General features: G+C 39.9%; 1 pseudogene; it reads left to right on the forward strand.

The window, feature by feature from the left end:
- The first annotated feature begins 19604 nt into the window (after nt 1–19604).
- LOC144334785 (histone-lysine N-methyltransferase SETMAR pseudogene) lies at nt 19605–20620 on the forward strand (annotated as a pseudogene).
- Nucleotides 20621–21025: the final 405 nt, after the last annotated feature.

A 21025-nucleotide genomic window follows, 5' to 3' on the forward strand; every position in this document is an offset into this window, starting at 1 on the left:
ACCATCACAGTCCTAGGTTACAGACCAGGTTCCCTTTGCAGGCATTTCAAGCAATCTTAGGTAGGAGACTCTCACAATAAACCAAGACTCCTCTCAAGAGATTAAGACTGTTGAGTGGAACTGCTTTGAACAAACATCTTTGAATTGGGAAAGATTGCATCTTCAGGTTTATTCTTTTCATGTTTCTTATTAAAGCCTTTATTACTTGTCACGTTGTGTACGGTTTAAGTAAAGGACAGATACCTAAACTTGCATTGTGGGGAAAATATTGCAATGGGGAAGAGGAAATTAAATCGTATACATCTTTGTCAAAACATGTTTTTAGCTAGATTTGAAGCACCAGTATCTTTATTATGCCAAGTTTTAAAATTATGTGAAACATATGTCTCCCTTGGGCCCACAGGAAGGATGCAGCTAAAGAAGGGTAAAATGATGCTAATGAGAAGCCTAAAATAATAGAGGTGAGAGCCAGGATTCAAGCTCACATCTCCACAATCATTGTTCCTTCCAGGTTACTATATTGCTTTCTGCATAAAGAATCATATAAATTTGTCAAACATCACATCGGGCACAGGGTAGACAACAATAAATGCTGATGTGTACATGGCTGAGGAAATGAATGAACAAATGGATGATGGCACACATCCCCTCCACCACTGCTTCTCTCTTATGTTTCACCCTGTCTCTTCTTACTTCCCAATGAAGCCCCTAGGTTCCAGGCACCCTAATTCCTTGGTTGTCCCTGCCTAACTTTTGCTAGCCTTAAATGTGTTCACTTCAATAGCAAAGACTTGTAATCAACCCAAATTTCCCTCAGTGACAGACTGGATTAAGAAAATGTGGCACATATACACCATGGAATACTATGCAGCCATAAAAAAGGATGAGTTCGTGTCCTTTGTAGGGACATGGATGCAGCTGGAAACTATCATTCTCAGCAAACTATCGCAAGAACAGAAAACCAAATACCACAGGTTCTCACTCATAGGTAGGAATTGAACAATGAGATCACTTGGACACAGGAAGGGGATCATCACACACCGGGTCCTATTGTGGGGAGGGGGTAGGGGGGAGGGATAGCATTAGGAGATATACCTGATGTAAAGGACGAGTTAATGGGTGCAGCACACCAATATGGCACATGTATACATATGTAACAAACCTGCACGTTGTGCACATGTACCCTAGAACTTAAAGTATAATTAAAAAAAAAAAAGTCTTCCGTTTTCTCGTGTTATTTTCTCACTCCTTTCTCATCAGACTTCCTCACCCCCTGAGTGTGCAAAGGCCTTCCCAGCTTCACCTCTCAAAAGGCTCCCAGACTTAGTAAATACTATCAGTCTTGTCTAAGATTTAGCCCAGATTTCTCTGACACCGCTGAGTCCCAAGCACTTAATTTTCACCCTATGTTGTTTCACTCAACCTTTAAAACAATCCATATATGGTACGCTTCCCATTCTACACTGAAGAAAACTGAAGCGCAGAGCATTTACCAGCTTCTCCAAAGTTGCCCTGCTGGTAAGTAGTGGAGTGATAAATAAACCTATGTCCTCTGCCCTGGTTTGCTGGCCAAAAGAATGACACTGGACCAGCATTGATTCGATTTACCCTTCCTTCCTTCCTTAGTGGTGAGTAGTCAGTAGGGTGACAGTGTATAGGGGAAGGAAAATAACTGAAAGATCCTTCCAAATCACCCCGTGCAGAACCAAGTAGTTGAGTACTGGGGAGTAGTAACGAACATTTTGGGAAGTAGTATTTTTTAAAACTTTAATGGTAAGCTTTGTCACACACTACATTTCCTAGATCTGCTCTGTTAAGCAGCTAATTAATTCTCTTGGGGCAATTACCCAGCTACCAGAAATGGTCTGCTGCAGGCCCATGCCCTTAGGCACAGTCTGTGTTAAATAAACAGCAGAAGAACCCTGAAGCGGCAGGGTTGTAGCCACTCCTTCGTCAGGTCAGCACTTGGAACACTTGCTTGTTCTGGGCCGGGCTGCACAGCATCATGCACAGGTGGGTGTTCTGTAAGTGCTTTTTAATGATGGTGGTGGTGGTGATGTATGAAGGTCTGTTTATACTTGCAGAGAGGGTCGTGTATTTTAACAAGGAGGACTTTTGACTGGCGTTTCAAAGAGGCCAGTGTTGTTGGAAAATGTCAGCACCCTGTGTAGGAGGGCACTTCATAAGTGTTAAGGGATTGGGTCTGCTAAGGGGATTAGGATAATTGTTTTGGAGTGAATGGGCAGGCTCAGTAAAGGTGACCTGAAGTCATTTTAATGGGCATCGTGGAACTCATGGTGACAACTCAGACTAGTGGATTAAGATGCTCTGATGGAAATTCCCAATCACTGCTTAGCATTGGTTCCGTTGGGATACTGACTGCCTATTGTATTGCTATGCCTGGTGGGGTGACTCAATTTCTGGGCTCTAGTAAAGAAATGCTGATCAAAGGAACTGCCACCCCACCATGTGGCACAGGGCTCCTTTGCCTCCAAAGATGAAAGGTGCCTATTTCCATGGCACTTCTTATTCAGGGAGAGTCTTTTAATGCATGCCAGTTAAAGATCAATCAGGGATGAAGTCAAACACTCTCAGAATAGAAAGTCCTATGGATGAAAGCAAGAAGGGAAACTTTCTCCTGAGTAAGCACCAGGTCTGCTTGCTGAAAGTTAGTATTACATCTAGTTTGCAGGCTTTAGGAATAAAAGATAAGCTTCAGAATGAATGCATATGTAGATTCCGAGTTGAAAAAAATAGTGGTTTATATTAGGTACTAGTAGTCCAAGTCTACCTGCAATCCTTTATATATGAGAGAAATGTTGGGTAAAAAACTTAAATTTCAAGTACTGGTTGACCAGCCAAAAATTATTGAATCAAGGCCTTCTTTTTTGTCCAAAGGCTGGGATGCTATCATTGCCCTTCATGTTTGGATACTTTTGCTGTATCCAACTTGAATTTCTTTGTGCATGAGACTGTCCAATGGTCATAAGCATCACTACCACCCTAAAATAACTAAAAGAGGGTATTCTTGAAACAAAAACTGGCTTTTTCTGCAACTTTATTTCATCATGAATATATGAAGATAATTGCTGATTGGTGATTTCAAACTTTATAGTGCCGTCAGCTGGCATGGGGGCTTTAAACAATAATGCTCTGAATGGTTATAGTTCATCTAAATTCGATGCTCTTTAAGGAATTGGCTAGAGTGGACAAGGAGGGAAGCATAGGGCAGGCAGGGCAACACATCAGCTTGGGAGCTATGGAATGTCCAGCTTTGCTGCAATGTGAGATTTGCTCTTGCAGCAAACAAATTTTGGGTTCCTCTAGAATACAAATTGAGGAACTGTATACACAAATAGCACTCAGTATGGAAATGCCATGCCTTCCCACATTGGTTTTTGTAAACAGAGTCTTAACACCCACATTACACACCTGGCCTGGGCTGCCTATAATCATTCCAGTTCTTTTGGTGAGTAGACAATAACTGCTTCAGAGACTAAACTCCTTCTTAAGTTTAATGCTTATATGCTTTATTTATGGAGCATAACTGCTCCAAGATAGCTCTTCTTTAAATTAAAAAATACATAATATGCAATAAAATTTACTGTTTCTCTATGCAACAGGCTCCTTCTCTACACACATTCATCTTTGAAATTCCTCACTCAGGATTCTCAAACGGCCAAGGAGAGTAATGAAGATCTGATGAAATAGCCCAAAACTTTGAAATATTCTTTCTCTAGAACGGTGTCTGAACCACTGTGGGTGGCTGTTATAAATTGAGATTCTTGGGATTCAACCCAGGTCTACTAAATCAAAATCTTGTGCTGGTTCAGGAATCTTCCATACATATAAATCTCACAAGCACTTTGTGAACCTCTGCCAGATGCCAGCAACTTGTTTTCAGGGGCAATGCTATACCTATTCTAGTGTTTTGGGTGAGTAATTCTCATGCTTATAGAGAAATTCATGTAAGTTTGCTTACCTACATTTTTATCTGATTCTAGGGATATGGATTAGTGTCTAAATAATTTATCTAAAACAGAAACAAGGATTTAAACGAAAATCATCTTCCTGGTCCTTTCTTCCCTATCCCTCTCCTCCTTTGCTCTCTTCTTCTTTTCTCTTCTCTTAAAACTTTCCTGGCCTCAGTTACAAACATATGTGACATAATGAGGAAGATAGAAGGTAAAATGCCAGATAACAATAAAATGTCAAGGTGAGCCAACCTCATTTTTGGGATTCATGTAGAAAGTCTGAGGGGGGGGAGTTTATTTACAGGTGGGTTCTCCAGAGGAAGAATGGCACACTGCAAGGCTCTCAGGGAGAGCCTAGGAGAGCTGGAAAGGTGAATGCTGAAGAATAAAATAAAGACATAATTTATGAAAGAGGACAAACGGTAGTGAACTGAAGATACCGAGGGATGTAAATTTGACACAAAATACAACCCAGCGTCACTATGCTGGTGAATGTTGTGTGAGGAAGGAAAGGGTTTAAATACATTTATTTGACTTCTAGCTGAGCCAAAGAAGTGAGCACTCTCCTACTTATTACCAAAAATATGGAATCACAAAGTTTTAGCCAATATACCTCCACTGTGACTATCCCCAAGTCCTAAAAGTCACAGGAAACATGCCCGGATAATTGTCTCACTCTCATAAAAATCCATATTGGCCGGGTGTGGTGACTCACGCCTATAATCCCAACACTTTGGGAGGCTGAGGTGGGTGGATTGCTTGAGCTCAGGAGTTGGAGACCAGCCTGGACAACACGGTGAAATCTCATCTCTACTAAAAATACACAAAACTATCCAGGCGCAGGGGCAGGCACCTGGCAAAGCGTGGTGTGATTTGGCTATCCACAGGCCTCTTCTGGTCTTACATGATTCTCCAATCCAGCTACAGAGTTTTTATTCATTTTTATCAAGAAAACCATTCCCTTAGCTTCAGACCCAATGCTTTTAAAGTCCAAAATCACAAGGCACAAAAACCCACTTCACAACAAGGTGCTTGGTGAAAGTAGCTAGAAAATCATGGCCCAGGGGGTTTGGGCTGGAGAGACATGGATGGACAGATGTGGCTGTGAACCCTCTGAGGCTGGAAGCCCTGGCACTGTATCCTAGAGTTGGGGAGGGGCTGCAATCGGGAAAAGCATTACCAGACAGTAAAGGAAACTGAAAGGCAGCATCGAGCGAGGAAACTTGAAAGACAACGTTTTCTTGCTTCATAATAATTCCCAAGGCTAGGTCTGATTATGGCATTAGTGGAATGAGTAAAATAGGTGGAAAAGCTGAGGCAGGGAGAAGTTGGGTACTTCTTTAATATGATGCATGGATGTAGCCAATACTAAGAGACAGACTATGTGTCAGGCAGTCATGTAACCTTCAGACAGCTATTATTTCCTCTAAATTAAACCAACACTGAGGGGTTATTGTGGGGAAAGGATAGACTTTCTAATTTGTCAAAGCCTAAAGAAAAATATAATCAACCTCATTCTTCTGTCAATGAGAGAACAATATTCATGTACTATCTTTCTTTGGCAAGATTAGTTCTAATCATTCATGTCTGTGAGAACTGAATTTCCTGGAGAAAGGCATTGGGAAAGTTGAAGTTCGAGTTACACGTTTTCAAACTGATTGTAAATCTTTTTCTAAGTGGAAAATAGGTTAAATAATGTGGTCTTATCTTCTTCTCACCTACCCTGTCCCTCCAGTTTCTGGCTTCTGGTTGTGTAGCAAGGACTTTAGGGACAGGGGAGCAAAATAGTTATAAAATGTTGAGTCCTACAAATGGTAGATTTGGCTTCTGTGATTCTGCTAATTGGGTAGGTTCCTGCCTTCTCCCTCACTCATACATCCCTAAGGGCTTCACTGCATGCATGCAGACAAGTTCACGGATTGATTCTAAAGTAATGGGATCAATGCTCACAAACTTGTGTGAATATCAACCTTATTTAGATCTGGGATTCAATTTTGTCAGTGTGCTTTGGTGTGAGATTAGGAAGTAAACAAGGCCTTTGGTGAAAAAGAGTGTATTATGTCCACATGGATTAAAATTTGTATTAAAAAACACAAACCCTGTGTAGTCCAGCAAACAAAAATAATAAAAGCCCAAATATGGCCGGGTGCAGTGGCTCAAGGCTGTAATCCCAGCACTTTGGGAGGCCGAGAGGGGCGGATCACGAGGTCAGGAGATCGAGACCATCCTGGCGAACACGGTGAAACCCCGTCTCTACTAAAAAATACCAAAAAAAAAAAAAACCAAAAAACTAGCCGGGCGAGGTGGCGGGCGCCTGTAGTCCCAGCTACTCGGGAGGCTGAGGCAGGAGAATGGCGTAAACCCGGGAGGCGGCGCTTGCAGTGAGCTGAGATCCGGCCACTGCACTCCAGCCTGGGCGACAGAGCGAGACTCCGTCTCAAAAAAAAAAAAAAAAAAAAAAAAAGCCCAAATATAAAACTGCAGGTCAGAGCCTTTGGGATGCCAGTTTATGTCTTCTGTTTTAAAGTCATATTTCATATTTATAAATGCTGTTCCAAACTCAAACTGCAAACCAGGCTTGGATTTGGGGATATTTGGGGTCATCTACCTTTCTTGCAATACTCTTTCATTAAACTAATAATTGAAAGGCAAGTAACCCGGAGCCATGCATTTCTTTGACTTTTAAAATGGAGTATAGATGAACCTCAAATATTGAAATTTATCTAAGTATACATACTATTTTATTGATTTGATTACATATAGCTGAGATGTTTAACATATTATTCTAAGGTAGTACTGGCAAAAGGAAATGTTTTTCAAAAATATTCTGAGTAGCACAAGAATGAAAACAAAATGATACTACACTATTAGGAGGCAGAGTTTGTGTAATATTATTATCGTTACTGTTATTAATAATATTATTTCCTAATCTGTAGCAAATTAACTAGTATATAGTAAGAATTTAACTCATGTTTGTTGAATTAAAAACATCAAAGTTGTTCTATAATACTCCATCTTCTACAGCGTCTTATACTTCAAAGTCCTGGGTAGAAACGTCAGCATAATCAATAACTAACCTGCCAGCGTAGCAGTGTAACAGAAATCTGTATCTTAAATTAAGACATAAAGAAAAATACCTCTACTCCCCAAGTCCCATAGATAGAAAATGACTCAGTGATTCTGTAATTTGCTCATGTCTTATTGAAATAATGCATTGTAGAACTGAAGTATCTACTAAGAGGACAAATGTACAGTAAATTCAAACCAGTTAAACCTTAATAGTGTAAATGAAACCTTTAAATTGTGTGAACCACTAGCAGCCTTGCAACTCTTTACATGTGCAAAAAATTGAATGAAGACATATGGTCACCATCAACTTGGTTATTTAATTCTGAGATGACACACATATTAATCTAACTGAAAAGGGGAAGCTACTATATAGCTGGTTGTAATTAGCCCACCACAAATTTCTATAACCACTTCAGTCTAAACCCAAAGCCAAAATGGCATTTCATGATTACACCATCCCACCCAGATTTGCATTTCTTGATGAATTCCCAAGGTTAGGATATGAGCCATACTGTAAAACCAACCCTCAATTACACCTTTTTAGAGGGGAAGATTAGTGGCAGGTGGTGCCTGCTATAAAAGCCTCATTAAAACACCTTCTGGTGGAGTTTCACAAAAGGAAGCCACCAGATGGAGACCCATCTCCACATGGCAGTCTTACCTCAAATGAGAGTTTCACCTGACACTTTGGGGACAGACAATTTTTTCTCACCTAACAAGCCACTGAGGTTCAAAAGACGATCTATTAGGATTAATCGTACTTGATCACTAATCCATTGTAATGCCATATGCTGAAAGCGTTGTTCACTGTTAAGCCTGGAGCCAGGTAGAGCCCCTCTGGTAATGTAAACCCTCCCATTTTCCTGCAGCTAATCTAATTTCACCTCCTCCCAGACCTCGCATGCCAGGAATGATGCTTAACTCTTCCTACACTGCCTCTGATGCATTTTTGAATGGTAGCAAATCTGATCTCAAAGGTAATGATGCTGAAACCTGCTGACTAATTGGAAAATGATTTTCATGGTGGTGGTGTTTAGTGGGGCGAATGGATAAAAGGTATTCATTCTATTGTGCACAATTTCAAAGACTTAGCCCTGGCCTTCTTATCTGCACAGCTTGATATTCCTCATCTCCTCCTCTTCCCTCCTTCTCTAAATATGTGTTTGTTGAATCTGTGATTTATTGAATTTGAACAATCAGCCAGCTGGGCAGCAAGAGTGAAATTTATGTCTCATAGAGGAAATTCGGTCACCTTATGCAGTCCTTGAAATGGCAAGTATTTTTTTCAGTGGTTTGCCTTTGGTATAGGTCCAAACCATTAAGTGCCAAACAGTGTAACTCACCATATACACGCATGCACATACACACATATAGTTTTCTTATGTGTTTTGTGTTATGCTACTTACAAAGCGCCACCCACTAAGTCACTTTCTTGTTCAAGGCCCCATGTTTGAGTTGCACACATAATCATACACACAGGCGACATGAGCCCCACACATTTTGCTCTATCCCTGAGCTCCAATATGAGGAGTTAAATGGAATAACTTTCAAATTCCCTGCAATATTTTATGATCACTTGGTTCCAGCCCTAAACAGACTGCTGGAGGGAACAGAGAAAATACTCCATCTGCAATGTACACTAAACAATGTCATCAAGATGACAATAGTCATCCTAAAGTCATACTATGCATTAAGCAAATGAGGCCAGGCCCCCAATGCATACTAAATGCTGTGCTTCACACCTTCCTAAAAAGTGCTCCCCCAAATTCCATAATTTAAATTATAGTATTTAAAGCATTACTATAATTGAAAGATCTAATCAATGTTTCAAAAATGTGATCCTAATATTGCATAATGACTAGATTGAGGGGAGGTGCTTATTAAAATACAGGTTCTAAGAGAATACAATACCTAGGAATCCCAGTTACAAGGTATGTGAAGGACCTTTTCAAGGAGAACTACAAACCACTGCTCAAGGAAATAAAAGAGGACACAAACAAATGGAAGAACATTCCACATTCATGGATAGCAAGAATCAACATCATCAAAATGGCCATATTACCCAAGGTAATTTACAGATTCAGTGCCATCCCCATCAAGCTACCAATGATTTTCTTCACAGAATTGGAAAAAACTACTTTAAAGTTCATATGGAACCAAAAAAAGAGCCTGCATTGCCAGACAATCATAAAACAAAAAGAACAAAACTGGAGGCATCATGCTATCTGACTTCAAACTATACTACAAGGCTACAGTAACCAAAACAGTATGGTACTGGTACCAAAACAGATATATAGACCAATGAAACAGAACAGAGCCCTCAGAAATAACCCCACACATCTACAACCATCTGATCTCTGACAATCCTGACAAAAACAAGCAATGGGGAAAGGATTCCCTATTAAGAAATGGTGCTGGAAAAACTGGCTAACCATAGGTAGAAAGCTGAAACTGGATCCCTTCCTTACACCTCATACAAAAATTAACTCAAGATGGATTAAAGACTTAAATGTAAGACCTAAAAGCACAAAAACCATAGAAGAAAACCTAGGCAATACCATTCAGGACATAGGCATGGGCAAACACTTCATAACTAAAACACCAAAAGCAATCGCAACAAAAACCAAAATTGACAAACAGGATCTAATTAAACTAAAGAGCTTCTGCACACAAAATAAACTATCATCAGAGTGAACAGGCAACCCACAGAATGGGAGAAAATTTTTGCAATCTATCCATCTGACAAAGGGCTAATAGCCAGAATTTACAAAAAACTTAAACAAATTTACAAGAAAAAAAAAATCAAAAAGTGGGCAAAGGATATGAACAGACACTTCTCAAAAGAGGACATTTATGCAGTCAACGAACTTATGAAAAAATGCTCATCATCACTGGTCATCAGAGAAATGCAAATCAAAACCACAATGAGATACCATCTCATGCCAGTTAGAATGGCAATCATTAAAAAGTCAGGAAACAACAGATACTGGAGAAATAGGAACACTTTTACACTGTTGGTGGGAGTGTAAATTAGTTCAACCATTGTGGAAGACAGTGTGGTGATTCCTCAAGGATCTAGAATTAGAAACACCATTTGGGCCGGGTACGGTGGCTCAAGCCTGTAATCCCAGCACTTTGGGAGGCCGAGGCAGGTGGATCACAAAGTCAGGAGATTGAGCCATCCCGGCTAACATAGTGAAACCCTGTCTCTACTAAAAATACAAAAAAATTAGCTGGGCATGGTGGCAGGCACCTGTAGTCCCAGCTACTTGGGAGGCTGAGGCAGGAGAATGGCGTGAACCCAGGAGGCAGAGCCTGCAGTGAGCCGAGATCGTGCCACTGCACTTGAACCTGGGTGACAGAGCAAGACTCCATCTCAAAAAAAAAAAAAAAAAAAGAAAGAAATACCATTTGACCCACTAATCCCATTACTGGGTATATACCTAAAGGTCTATAAATCATGTTATTATAGAGATGCATGCACACATATGTTTATTGCAGCACTATTCACAATAGCAAAGACTTGGAACCAACCCAAATGTCCATCAATAATAGACTGGATAAAGAAAATGTGGCACATATACACCATGGAATACTATGCAGCCATAAAAAAGGATGAGTTCATGTCCTTTTCAGGGACATGAAGCTGGAAACCATCATTCTCAGCAAAATATCACAAGGCAAGAAAACCAATGCATGTTCTCACTCATAAGTGGGAGGTGAAGAATGAAAACACATGGGCACAGGGAGGGGAACATCACACACTGGGGCCTGTTGGGGTTGGGGGAGGGATAGCATTAGGAGAAATACCTAATGTAAATGATGAGTTGATAGGTGCAGCAAACCAACACGGCACATGTATACCTATATAACAAACCTGCATGTTGTGCACATGTACCCTTAGGACTTAAAGTATATAAAATATCTATATATAAATTAGATAGCAGATTCTTAGATCTCAACACATACTACTGAATCAGAGTATCCAGAGGTGGAATCTGTGCAATTACATTTTTGTTAACAAATTTTCCAGATGCTTCTGATGCACATTAAGTTTTCAAGTTGACCAGCACAGTTGGCTCATATCTGTAATCCCAGCACTTTGGGAGGCCAAGGTCAGCAGATAGCTTGAGCCCAAGAGTTCAAGATTAGCCTAGGCAATGTGGCGAAACCCCGTCTCTACAAAACATACAAAAAATTAGCTGAGCATGGTGGTGTGTGCCTGCAGGCCCAACTATTCGAGGGGTTAAGGTGGGAGGTAGAGGCTGCTGTGAGCCGTGACTGTGCCACTGCACTCCAGGCTGGGCAAGAGAGAGAGACCCTGTCTTAAAAAAAGAAAAAAAAAGAGATTTAAAGTCTGAGGAAAAGAACACAGGATCCCATTGCCCTTGATGGCTTAAGCCAGCGAAATCAGGGCCCTCAGACCACTATAGTCTTCTTTCCTCGTCCAGAAGGCCCTGTGACACTGAGGTCAGGCAAGACAATGACACTGGCTGGAGAAGAAAGGGGATGAAAAATACCCCCAATGGCTTTCTGGATCAAATTTGTAATGTGCAAGGTTGCTATGAGTGTTTTGTGTTAGCCAAACAGTATATATATAATATGTCCCATACTGTACATGTTTACAAACCCTTAAAAAATCTGAAGTTTCTAATTGACACTTAGTAAATAAATCACTCTAGCTTTGTTCTTATAGTTTATGCAGTCACCAGACCCCAGAGATAAAAATATAGCCCCAGCTTTCTGCAGCTGGAAGAGTTTATTTTGTCATACATGAAAACTGCTAGTTTTGGCTAAGCAAGAGGGAATCTCTTAGGATTTTTATTTTTACCCCCCCCCCCAAAAAAAAAAAAAACAAAACAACAACAACAAAAAAAAAACCACCTCAGTAGTCAATAGTAGTCAATCAGTTAAAATGAAGCAGGGAGTCCACACTTATAATCACACACAGAGCATATTCCTTCTCTATTTGATACAATTGCACTTCTGAAAATGTTTGGATAATACCTAGTTTCATTAGTCTCCCCCTTTGTTCATAAGAACAACTTTTACTTTAACATATTAAGTCATGTAAGATGTAAATATTTTCTTGTAAGCTTTGGTAATCAAACTTCTGAGAGGTAGATCCTGGTTCATCCTTAGACAGTGGAAACTGACCTTGTCTTCCTCTGCCCTACCTGTAATCCACCTCCACTCTGAGCATCCATGGCATGAGTGCTTTGATGAAGGAGAAAGGAACCCAGGAGTAAGGAATGTCCTGCACTGAAGCCTGGAGCCAGAAGAGACAAGTCAAGGAGAGATCAGCCAGGATGGGCCTCCCCCAGGCTGGCCCTGGGCCCTAAATCTAACCATCAAGAGCCATATGATCCTCTCTCTGTGTGCAGGAGAGAATTGACTCTGGCCTGGTGGAGAACATGGGGGATCAGGAAAGATCAGGAAGCAGCTGAATGGGCAAGGTAGCAATCTTTCTGCAGTGAAGTCCCCATTTTCCTTGGGACATGGTGGGACCTGCAGGGGTGTAGTGAATTATTCCCAGGCGCGTGGGTCTCCAGAGCAGCCAGAGGCCTCAGAGGGGCCTCCTCCTTCCTATTTGTGAACTAGGACCTAGGAAAAGGGTCTGAGGCTTTATGTCAACAGCTGACCAGTGAGAACAGTCTGATCACTAGTATCAAGCTCTCAGATCCTGTTTCTACCTAGAGGCTGGTTAGGCCTAAAGATTTAGGTTCATCTCTAAAAGCTAAAACTATTTAAATTTGCCTTTTGTTGTTGTTGTTGATGTTGTTTTGTTCTGCTTTGGTTTTTTTATGGTGTGCTCTTCCTCTCCATTATTCCTTTTCTCCCTTGCTGGCCCGTTACTAGTGGAAGAGAAAATTAACTCTGCCATGATGCTTTTCAAGAAATATGACTTCCAGTGACTCTCAGGAAGTCATAAGGGTGAGGAGGGGGAGCTCAGAATTGAGTTTGTGACATAACAAGTACAAATGATTCTGAATTTTCTTTTTATTTTTCATTTGTATTGTTTCTTTGATAGTAACATCTATTGCTATAAAATACTACACAGCCCACAAACATCAGGGCACAGTTCAAAGCTTTTAGTATAAAATAGAGTGTTCTGCTTTGATAAGAAAAGAAGGTAAATTCTTACAAGGCAGCATTTATTTGTCTTCATCTACTATTTGTGGAATGTTGCATTAACTCTAAATTTTCCTTGCCACATTTCCCTCAAACATGCTTTTTCTTTTCCTTAGTTATTTCTTCATTTTATCAAAATGGCTTCCTGGACCCTCCCTGGTTCTCTCTGGAGGATTCTGGGTATTCCTCTATTTAAAGTTTCCTGTTGTGGCTGTAGGTTGGTCGTCACCATCTTCAGGAAGTATTTGTTCTTCCTCTTGACATTCTTATGTTTTTATTTCCCATTCCCTAAATAGTTTCCACTCTAAAGTCAGAATTTCTGTGTTTTCTAAGAACATAAAATATTTAAGTTTTATTCACCTGTGACTGTTTGCTGTTCACATTTTTGTGGATTAGGGAAAAGTGAACACACGCATGGCTCAGCCTTCAGCTTTGCGTGTGCTAATATGTGGAAAAAGCTCTTGGTTCAAGAGTGAAGAGAGATGGTCATGATATCCAAACAGCAAACCCCCAATTTTTTCCACACTCCTTATTCAATTTTGTTATCAAAATAAAGCATTTTTTTTTCTTCTGCAAAGCATTTACTTGTAGGGCTTTTATCTTCTCTTGTTACCTCAGATTTTTCCCAAAGAAGAAATCTAAACCCAATTAGGGTGAGTGAGGGGGGAGGGGGCAGAGTTAGGTGCCAGAATTCCCAGTGACTGCTCCCACTGGAACAGACCACAAGATTCTCTCAACCAACCCATTTTTTTTCCCCATTTAACTAATAGAAGGCTGGGGAGTGACCTTTGCAGGCCAGTGGGCAGGAGCTGAGAAATACTCACCCAAATAAGCCAGGATGTATATCTGTTTACTACACAGCATGCTGGCCTGGAGCTAATGACATTAATCCCCCTACTGCTTTTCATTAGGTGACAGACAGGGAGCCACACTTCGGAGGGCATCGACTGCTTCTCCCCATCAGCCAGCTGCGAAGAGGAGTCGCTCTGGGAACAGCGCCGCCCTCCCCTCGTTTGCTTTTCTTCCTCTATTATTCCTGACATGTTCACTGAACTACAGACTGCATATGTTTAAAAATAATTAAACGCGCTCCAAACAAATAGGCAATGTTTCCACGATCCCTGCAATGAACGTTCTGCGTGTTTTGACAGATTTTTCTGTTCGTTGGATTCATCAAGCAGCCTGGCTCTTTGCTGTCATTCCCGACAACCTTGCAGATAAACCCCCGGGGCAAACTCTTTGGCCTGAGCTCCTTTCTGGGCTCTGATCTTGGGCACAGAGAACTTCCAGCCTGAGAGTCCCCAGACCTTCAGGAGAATCCATGTCTGGGCTCCCAGGGCAGAGTGGTTCACAAACGGAACCATTAGACAAAAGGCAGAAGAGCTAAATAAATGTGGGGCTCTGTTTTTGAATGGCGCTGCTATATTGCACTGAGAAAAGAGACTAGAAGGACATGCTATGAGAAGCTGAAAGACACTACTGTGGGGCATTAGGACCATCCCCACCCCACCCCCTGGGGCAAATCCTGATCTTCCACATCCCTGCCTGTCACCCCCTCATTCTTATTTTTTTAAAATTAAAATTCCTCTATTAAAAGATGGAGATAAAGGAGAAGATACAGCTTATAAAACTACATAAAATACAGCATAACCAAATAGATTAAAACATGTATAAAGAAAGCTAATTAAAGAGAAAATAGAGTAAACAGGTAAGAAAGACTTGGTGACTTTAGGGCATAACAAAGATGCTAACGTTAAGAGAAGCCTAATTGTTTTCCCAACAGAGACAAAGGTCTTCCTCATACAAAGGATACACTGGGATACCATCAACAATGTCCTCATTGGTATTCATTCAGGAAAAAATTGATAGATAAGTAAGAGTATCTTTCTCTCTCAATACAGACTTACCACATCTTGCATAACTACTCTGGAGGAATTTGGAGGAGTAAGGAGTGTGTCATGTATATGTCTGAGTTGTCACAAAGGATGAGGGTGAGGGAGGAAGGGGAAGAGTAATCAATACAGTATGATTCTGAACATGGCTCTAATGGTCTGTCTTAATCCTTGGACAGCTTTTTTTTTTTTTTTTTTTTTTTTTTTTTTTTTTTTTGAGACGGAGTCTCGCTGTGTCTCCCAGGCTGGAGTGCAGTGGCGTGATCTCGGCTCACTGCAAGCTCCGCCTCCCGGGTTCACGCCATTCTCCCGCCTCAGCCTCCCAAGTAGCTGAGACTACAGGCGCCCGCCACCACGCCCGGCTAGTTTTTTTTGTATTTTTAGTAGAGACGGGGTTTCACCATGTTAGCCAGGATAGTCTCGATCTCCTGACCTCGTGATCCACCCGCCTCGGCCTCCCAAAGTGCTGGGATTACAGGCTTGAGCCACCGCGCCCGGCCATCCTTGGACAGCTTTAAGAGAAACCATAGGAATGGATAATCTTTATATCCTTAGGAAATATGCTCAACGGTGATTTGAATTAACATGGACAGCAATTAATGTGCAGGGACATTAATTTACCCATTGACTGTTCTAACAATTGGTGGTGTCCAAGGAAGTCTTAATATCATGTGAATATTAAAGAGCCAAGAAGAACCTGCAGGAAAGTTCAAGTTTCTCATCAAGGAGGGATTTTTTAGTATGCTGCAAAATTGTTTATCAAAGTAGTAAATTCTACACCAAGAATTGGCAAACCACAGCCTGTAGGTCAAATATAGCCTGAACTTGTTTTCGTGTGGCCTGTGAACCATAGTCTGGGCCTTTTTTTTTTTTTAATGGCTGAAAAAAAAAAAAGAAGAATAATATTTTATAACATGTGACGATTACTTGAAATTCAATTTCAGGATCCATAAATAAGATTTTATTGGAACCCAGCCAGGCCCGTTCATTTACATATTGTCCATGGCTGTTCTTGTACTACAGTGGCAGAGACGCAACAGAGACTGTATGGCCTACGAAGCTGAAAATATTTACAATGTGGCCCTTTGCTGAAAGAGTTTGCCAACCCTTGTTCTATACCATAAGCAATAGGTCATGACTACAATATTGTTAGTACTTTTCCTGATTTCTAAACTTAAAAACAAGCTCCCAATTGTTTAGATTTTCTAGATGGCTATTTGATAATATGTACCAGATAACATAAAGCATGTTTGCCCTTTGAGTCATAAAGTCCACTTCTAAGGAATTTATCCAATACTGGAAAGTGGGAAACAGCGTAGATACCCAACAACACGGCAAATGATTAAATAAATTATGATACAGCTATACAGTGAAATGCTTTACCCATTAAAAGAATGATTATGTGTTATCAGGACAAAAATAAATTAGTAGAAGTATTCTGGTTGGGTGTGGTGGCTCACACCTGTAATCCCAGCACTTTGGGAGGTCGAGGTGGGTGGATCACTTGAGGTCAAGAGTTCTAGACCAGCCTGGCCAACGTGGCAAAACCCCATCTCTACTAAAAACACAAAAATTAGCCAGATGTGGTGGTGGATGCCTGTAGTTCCAGCTACTTGGGAGGCTGAGGCATGAGAATCACTTGAACTCGGGAGGCAGAGGTTGCAGTGAACTGAGATAATACCACTGTACTCCAGCCTAGGCGACAGAGCCAGACCTTGTCTAAAAAAAGAAAACAAAACAAAACCAGTTTGGGCTTTCACTGTGCTAATTGAGAAAAACTATGGAATTACTTGGAGCCTTGAAAGGTGAGATTTACATTTAATGGGCATGGAGCTACTTTTTTTTTTGTTTGTTTTGTTTTAAAAAAGTGAGTCGGGGAAAGAAATGGATCTGGATTACCCTAGACTGTTAGAGCTATGTTTGGGGTCTAAATGTATTGATTACTCCTCCCCTTCCTCCCTCACCTTCCTCCTTTGTGACAACTCAGATGTATTATGTCTACATACTCCTTACTCCTCTGGATTCCTCCAGGGTAGTTATGCTTTTGCAAGATGTGGTAAGCCTGTATTGACAGATAAACTCCCACTTATCTATCAATTTGTTCCTGAATGAATACTGATGAGGACATTGTTGATGATATCCTAATGTATCTTTTGTACGGGGAAGACCTTTGTCTCAGTTGGGAAAGCAATGAGGCTTCTCCTAATTTGGCAAGTTTTTTAATGCCCTGAACTCACCAAATCTTCCCTAACTTCCCTCTTTCTATCTTATCCTATTTCTCTTTAACTTTCTTTATACGTATTTTTGTTTTATTATGTTGTGTTTCATGTAGCCTTATCAACTGTACTTTTTCTTCTCCTCCTCTTTTTTTCTTCTTCATCTTTTAATAGAGGAATGTCAATTTAAAAAAAAATCTTTTTCGGGGGAAGATAGAAAGAGTAGGATATATTAGTGTGTGTGTTTCCTAGAGCTGCTATAACGAAGTACTACAAACTGGATGGCTTAGAACAGAACTTGATTGTATTCCAGTTCTAAAGGCCAGAAGTCCAAAATCAAGATGTTGACAAAACCATGCTCCCTGAAGATATTAGGGAGGATCTGTTCCAGGTCTCTCTTTCTCTTTCTCTCTTCTTCTCTTTGCCTCTCACAACTTCAGGTGTTCCTTGACTTGTAGATGTCTGTCTTCTTCCTTCTTTTGTGTCTCTTCACATCATCTTTCCTCTCTCTCTATCCCCCTGTTCAGATTTTCCTTGTATAAGGACATCAGTCATATTGAGTTAGAGGCACCCTAATGACATAATTTTAACTTGATTACCTCTGTTAAAACCCTATTTGCAAATAAGATCATATTCTGAGATGCTGGGGGGTTAGGAATTTAAAATATGTTTTTTGAGGGGGACACATTTCAACCCACAACAAGCAGACACAAATGAAAAAATTAAAGCAAACTGGATTTTAAAAGGTAGAGATGAGATCTTCTAGGCCCTTCAAAGAGAACTTCAGTGAGACAACTAGTTGAAGACAGTGTTTAGGCTGTTTTTCTGTGTCATGCAAATAATTCCTTCTTTGTATTTATATTTTGCTGCCCCATTTCTCCTTTGACTTTTCCTTTTCTTTCTTTTTCTTCTCTCTTCTATTTTTTAAGAGGGAATATACCCTCTTGGTATAAAATTCAAAAGGTCTAAAAATGTAAATTTACATATTTTACAAAGTAATGCAAGATTTATTCATTTTATAAATATAAAAAATATGTAATCATTTTAGAAAAGTTTTAAAATACACCGTTAGAAAAGCACAACAAAAACAATAAACTTATGCACATTTTCAAACCTAACAGATCATCACTGCCAATATTTTGGGTTAATATTTTAGTTTTATATATACAATACAGTCAGATATTTTATACAATTTATATTATTTCATATACCATTTTCTAGTCCTTTTAGCACTAACAAGCATATTATGAATATTTTCTCCTGTCACTAAATATCCTTCAGAGCATGAGTTTTTGTAGTGCTCTATGAAATAAATATATCATAATAGTTTCAAAGTCTTTTGTGGTATATTTAGATTACCTTCAATTTTATAGTACTATACAAATAATTCTGTGATTAACATATTTGTAAGTAAATCTTGATTTAACTCCTTGACTACTTTTAAATTTTCCTCTAGAAATGAAACTGCTAACATTAAAGTGTAAATACATTAAACTGCTCTGGATAAATGTCAAATTATAGCCAAACATCCATCATGGCCACTAAAAAAGTCTCAATAAACTACCTATTAAATGTCTAGTTTTATCACATGTGACTTTCCTAGTGTGTCATCTAAGACAACCTAATTAAAAGTTACTCCCTTACGTATTATAGCTACAGAAGATAATTAGCTACAAAATACCTATAAAATGTCTCCAAAAATGCTTGTTTTACTTCAGAAAAGTTTATTTCAGAAAAGTTCAGACAATATTTTTTTCACACAGTAATCTAGTGCATAAAAATAAAATGTCCAAAAAATGTACATCAGAGTTTACACGAGTATGGTGGTTTCTAAAACAGATGCAAATCCTTTTAACTCTCCTCCCATTGAAAAGTGCAGTCTATCTTTCCTTTCCTTCTTCCTGGTAGACTTGCAACCAATTCCACCAATAAAGGATGGTGGAAGTGACACTGCAACTTCTGAGGTGACACTATGCAAAGGCCACTTGGTTTGCAGCTTCCACCTTGCTTTACTGGAATACTTGGTTGTCATGGGGGAAGTATTCCTTGAGCCACCATGTTGGAGAGGGTACCTATAGACACTTGGACCTATAGTCTCAGCTGAGCTCAGCCTTGCAGCCACATCCACTGAGGTGTCAAATATTAGGTTGGTGAAAATGTAATTGTGGTTTTTGCATTTTTGAAATTTGCCATTTGATATTGGAATACATTCTGAAACATATGTGGTTATGTTATACATCACATTAATGCACATTTCTTGCTTTCTGTTTTTTGCCAATGAATTATTACTGCTAATTTTGTATTTATTTTAGACTATAGAAATGGTGTGAGACAAAAAGCAAATTTGAGTGATTTTCTTATTCAAGTTCAAAATGGGTCATAAAGCAGCAGAGACAACTCGTAACATCAACAATGCATTTGACCCAGGAACTGCTAACGAACGTACAGTACAGTGGCGGTTCAAGAAGTTTCACAAAGGAGATGAGAACCTTGAAGATGAGGAGCACAGCAGCCGGCCACCGGAAGCTGATAATAATCAATTGAGAGTGAATCCACTTACAACTACTCGAGAAGTTGCCGAAGAACTCAGTGTCAACCACTCTATGGTCATTAGGCATTTGAAGCAAATTGGAAAGATGAAAAAATTTTGGTAAGTGGGTGCCTCGTGAGCTGAGCAAAAGTAAAAAAAAAAAAATCGTCATTTTGAAGTGTCATCTTATTCTTACTCTATACAACAACAATGAACCATTTCTCCATCGGATTGTGATGTGCAATGAAAAGTGGATTTTATATGACAACCAGTGATGACCAGGTCAGTGGCTGAACTGAGAAGAAGCCCCAAAGCACTTCCCCAAATCAAACTTGCACCAAAGAAAGGTCATGGTCACTGGTGGGTGGCCTGCTGCTGGTCTGATCCACTACAGCTTTCTGAATCCCGGTGAAAACATTATGTCTGAGAAGTATGATCAACAAATCGATGAGATGCACCAAAAACTGCAATGCCTGGAGCTGGGATTGGTCAGTAGAAAAGGCCCAATTCTTCTCGACAAGCCGGACCACACATTTCACAACCAAAGCTTCAAAAGTTGAACAAATTGGGCTACAAAGTTTTGCCTCATCTGCCATATTCACGTGACCTCTTACCAACTGACTACCACTTCTTCAAGCATCTCGACAACTTTTTCCAGGGAAAATGCTTCCACAACCAGCAGGATGCAGAAAATGCTTTCCAATAGTTCGTCGAATGCAGAAGCACAGATTTTTATGCTACAGGAATAAACTTATTTCTCATCGACAAAAATATGTTAATTGTAATGGTTCCTATTTTGACCAATAAAGATGTGTTTCAGCCTAGTTATAATTATTTAAAATTCACAGTCCAAAACCACAATTACTTTTGTACCAACCTAACAAGAGCCTAAAGAAGTCATCTCGAAGCAAATCCTCCAGGCCCAGCTGTGGAAGTCCCCAAGGCATTTAAATCTCTCCCAGTTGAGTCCCCAGATATTAAGAAGTAGAGGCAAACCATCCCTGCAGTGCCCTGAATTCCTGACATGCAGAATTTCTTACTAAAATGGTTATTTTTTAATGTCACTAATATTTGGGGTGATTTGTTATGCAGTCTTAACACCAACAATGATTTTTTTGACATTCTTTACATTGAGAGATTACATATTCAACTCACTCAAAGTAGCTTCAAATAATTTAGATACAACGTTAAAAGATATAAAGGCAGAAAATG

This window comes from Macaca mulatta, chromosome 15 (assembly GCF_049350105.2).
Source record: "Macaca mulatta isolate MMU2019108-1 chromosome 15, T2T-MMU8v2.0, whole genome shotgun sequence".
NCBI classification, from domain to species: domain Eukaryota; kingdom Metazoa; phylum Chordata; class Mammalia; order Primates; family Cercopithecidae; genus Macaca; species Macaca mulatta.